We start from the raw sequence: 5292 nt of genomic DNA, 5'->3' as shown, positions 1-5292 counted from the left end.
TCTTCTTCTGTTTTTCTTTCCGGTGAAATATTTTCATGGAATAAGATTGGAATTTATAGGCTGATCACTAGTAAGAGAGGCTTAAAATACTTGGGATTAAGAGAGCTCTTCGCATAATTCCCTCTATTTTAAATTGCTGGTTACCTCGCAACCACTTGATATACATGTAGCAAGACGATAGAATAGCATCTTCTCCTTCTTCTTTCCTTTTCCTTCCTTCTTTCTTTTTCGAACATAGCCAAAGATAGCTATTTATCCATTGGCCAAACTAGAATGGAACTACATTTTTTTATACTTCTGTTCATCGTCTAGCGCCGAATTCAATTTATTTTGCTAGAATAATATTATTTTCCGTACGATATTTTCTTGTTGCAAAATCTACGAGTATAGTGAATCTCTCTATTTGAGCTTCTTGCTTTAATTCTTATCCTTGTAAACTTATTCCTCTTCCCAAGTATTTCATAATACCATTTCACATGTATAATATAATATTTTCTCATTGCATGTATTTCTCAAAACTTTTAAAATACATTTATATTTTTAATTTAACCTAATATTTTGTTAAAAAATCATCTCAACCAGTAATGGAGTCAAAAAGAGACAATTTCCCCCTTAATGCTTTTTTATATATATTAAAATATCAATATATTAGTTTAGGGAATTGTTATTACATGGAAGGAAAAAGAAGAGTTGTTATTGTTTATAATTGTTGACTTATAATATAATATAATATATATACACATCTGAATCCATAAATTTTTCCCTTTTGTTTCTATATCAAATCAATGGTAACGGCTTAAAAATATGGAATCCTTAACTAACAGAGTATTTTTGTTCTCAGTCTTTGCCGTTTTGTTCTTTTCATGAGCTACTGTGTTGCTTTGTTTTTTCTATGAGTTGATGTTCTCTACTTCTCTAGTATGCAAATTTCTCATTAAGTATAGTTAAGAAATTTTTATTTTTTTTTGCCTTTTGCTTTATATTTTAGGGAAATTTTCTTTATTTTTTCTATTTATTTTATTGTTTAATTTTAATTTTATTCATTTATAATTAGTTGTTAAAAATATTAGAGTTTATGATAATTTAGGGGTTTTGATATGAATATGTTCAAATATGTTCAAAATAAATGTTTAAATCTACTAATTTAATCAATTAAATGTTTCTTCTCTTATTATAAAGAAATAAATTAATATTCATATAAAACCACTATTATTGACATCTCTTACATTAGTAGAGTAGTTTATTGAAATTTAATATTTTCACATTACTTGTTTGTAAGTAAAATATCAAGTACAAAACATGTTTTTCAATAATTGTTTCTCTTACACATACACTAGACATTGCTTCTCAATTAAATATCTAGAAATGATTAAGTATAATTTAATCAACATACTTATTGTGTGTGTGTGTGAATTGAAATAGGTTTGATTTTGATGAATTGATGTATATTTTGCTATGAATTTCATATGGAAGATTTAGAATTATTGTGTAACTCAACTTATTTTTATTTAACAGTGAATTATTGTGTAGTTATTTTAATTATTATGTAGATACTAATGATGATAAAAAAATCCAACAAGTTTATATTAAATTAACATGTCACTAGACAAGTATTTCAAGTGTAAATCCCTTAAGGATGAAAAGTCGATCAAAGCTTCAAGTCATGTAACTCAATCAAGTTCAAAGAAAAGTCATATTGAAATCAACCCCGACACTCTCGTTATTGACCCTAGCTTGAGAAGACCAATTTATGAATACCATATAAATGATAGAGATGTAATCTGAAGAGCTTATCAACAAAAAGGTCCTTGTCAACCTTCACACTGTGATTTTCAAAAACAATTTGAGAATATATCAATACTACAACGTTTTAATCCGGCTTGGTTTGGTATATACCCAACATGATTAGAATACAAAATAACCAAAAATGTTGTCTTATGCTTGTATTGTTATCTCTTCAAGTTAAAAGGGGGTGTTGATTCGTTTGTGGGTGAAGGGTTTTCAAATTGTAAGAAAAAAAAAAGGGAAAGATTTGATCTTCATATTGGAAAGCCTAATAGTTGTCATAATGCAGCTCGGATAAAATATGAGAATTTGATGAATGAAAAACAAAGTATCACGATTTTGTTATCTGAGTAGACAGTAAAGAGTCAGAGTGATTATCAAACTCAATTGAACGCTTTAATAGAGTGTGTTTATTTTTTATTGCACCAAGGACTTCCACTTCGTGGCCATGATGAATGTGAATGTTCAAGCAATCAAGAAAATTATCTAGAGCTCTTACATTTTCTTTCCAAAAATAATGAAGCTATTAAAAGAGTTATTTTCAATGAAGCTCCTAGACATAACAAATTGACTTCTCTGGATATTCAAAAAGACATTACTCAAGCTGCTACAAAGGAGATTACAAATATGATCATCAAAGATCTAGGTGACTTATTATTTTTAATTTTAATTTATGATTCACGTGACATATCAATCAATGAACAAATGATTGTTGTTCTACGATATGTAGACAAAAACGAACATATAATTGAATATTTTCTTGGCATTCAACATGTGTGAGATACAACTACTAGTTCACTCAAAGTAGCTATTGAAGCTTTGTTTTCTAAACATAGGCTAAGCAGATCAAGATTGCATGGTTATGGAAATGATGGAGCTAGTAACATGCAAGGTGAATTCAATGGCTTGAAAGCACTTATTCTAAATAGCAATCCAAGTGCATATTATGTATATTGTTTTGCTCATAGACTTCAATTGACTTTTGTGGCTGTTACAAAGAAACATAATGAAGTTGAAGATGTCTTCAATTTTATTTCTAGCAATATAAACATAGTTAAATTATCATGTAAAAGGATGGAGGTGATTAGAGAAAAATAATATGCTAGAATTATTGAAGGACTTGAAAATAGAAAAATTTCTAGTGGGCGAGGCTTGAATCAAGAAACTACTCTTAGAAGGTATGGTGATACTCGTTGGGGTTCCCATTATGTTATAATTATTCATCTACTTACAATGTTTTCATCCGTTTTTGATGTGGATGAGACTATAAGGGAGGATGGGATGAACTCAGAACAGAAAACAGAAGCAGTCATTTTAACAGATATTATGGAATCATTTAATTTTGTATTCATGCTTCATTGTTTGAGAAGGATACTAGTAGTTACTAATGAGTTCTCACAAACATTACAAAGAAAAGATTAAGATATAGAAAATGTTATGAGTTTATTGAAAACATCAAAGGAACGATTTAAAATGATGAACGAGAATGATTGGGAATCTTTACTGGAAGAAGTGTCATCTTTTTTCATCAAACATGATATTGATATTCTAAACATGGATGATGAGTACAAGTTTCGTGGGCCTTCAAGGTGAAAATATCAAAGGATTACAAACCTACACCATTTCCATTATGAACTGTTTAATAATATCATTGACATGGAACTTACTAAGTTGGATGATCGTTTTACTGAGACGAGTACATAGTTACTTCTTTATATGGCATATTTAAACCGAAGTGACTCTTTCTCTGCTTTCAACAAAGAAAAGCTTCTTCGCTTTGCTCTTTTTTATCCTAGTGAATTCTCTATAGTGAACCTTATGGTACTTGGTGACCAACTTGATATGTATATTATTGATCTATGTGGTGATGATGAGTTCTCTGGTATTGAAGGTATTGCTAGTCTTGCAAAGAAAATTGTAAAAACAAAGAAGAATTTGATATTTTCATTAGTATATGATTAGTACTTAAAAATACATTTTTATCAAAGTTTTATATCATCATTTTGACTTGAAGTATCAATAACTCCTTAACTAAAGCATGTTTTATAATAACATATCAAATAATATAAGATACCTTTAATTTATGGTAAATGTTTATTTTAAATGCAGGCCTATTGACATGAGTAAAAGATTGATGTCTTCTCCCAAGTGCAGGAGTGTCGAAGTAATAAATAACCCGGCAAGACCGGGGTCGAACCATAGGGAGGTTAATTGTACAAATTATAAATAACAATAATACAACAACAACAACAATAATAACAACAATAACAATAGTAATACTAATAACAATAATAGTAATAGTAATAATAATAATAATAATAATAATAATAATAATAATACTAATGATACTACTAGTAGTGGTAGTAGTAGTAGTAATATATTATAATATAAGATTTTTTAGTTTAAAAGTATTTTTAAATTAATTTTACTTGATATAAATTAGTATATATGTTATGAATTGATTTCTAATGCATATCTATATAATATAGCATTTGTTAATAATTTGCCCCCTAATTGAAAAAACTTTGGCTTTGCCACTGATCTCAATCCAATAATTTAAGCTATTAAGTGAAGTCCTATGATATGATTTATATTATTCTCTAATATTCCCCCTCAAGTGAAAGCCCTTTGGACTTGAAACTTACACAAACCCAAATTACCTTGTATTTAATTTTTATCAAATAAATGAAGATGATAAGATTCGAACTCGTGACTACTTGGTCATCAAGGCTCTGAACCATGTCAAAGAACCAATTCAACCTAATAGCTTAAGCTGTTAGGTAAGATTTCAGGATATGATTTATATTATTCTCTAACACACCCTCTCAAGTAAAAGCTTTTTGGAATTGAAACTTGCACAGATTCACTTTACTTTGTGCTTAATTTTTATCAAATAAATAGAGATTGTGAGATTATGCCTTTGTTTGCTTTGCTTTATGACCTCAACGGACACGCAAAATACTAGGTCAAGGGCTTTTGTTTCTTGATACAATTTTGGTCTAAAAGTACCATCTATTTATGTTTTTAAAGAACAAGGAATGTTCTTAAATGAGTTGTAGATTTTTCGAAACAATTTTCTCAACGTTTCTGTTGTAGTCAATTTGGGAGATGTCGGTGCAATCCAAACTGGAACACTGTTCGGTAATTAGGTCATATCTAGAGTTGTATATATTCTATTTAGGTCTATTTTATATAGATGGAAAGGTAACACATAGTCCTACATCTTTCATATAGAGCCCAAGACTTCAAAATACCATTTTCAAGTCCAAATTGTAGCAATAACAAAAAGCTCCGAATTTGTCTTCCAGCCCGAGCACTGTTCAGTGTTTGACCCATATCTGGAGTTCTAGAAGTCCAAATGAGCTGAAATGTTTACACAACAAAGCTGAGACAATTTCCTACAACTTTTATGTTTTTAAGTGGTTCCAATTTTGAAGTTATCAATGATGTTTTGGGCAGACAAGAGAAGATAAGGATTGTCACCAAGTCAAGAGTTGGTCACCCACT

This window comes from Populus euphratica, unplaced genomic scaffold (genome assembly GCF_000495115.2).
Source record: "Populus euphratica unplaced genomic scaffold, PopEup_1.0 scaffold73.1, whole genome shotgun sequence".
Classification (NCBI taxonomy): Eukaryota; Viridiplantae; Streptophyta; class Magnoliopsida; order Malpighiales; family Salicaceae; genus Populus; species Populus euphratica.
This window is presented reverse-complemented; position numbering follows the sequence as displayed.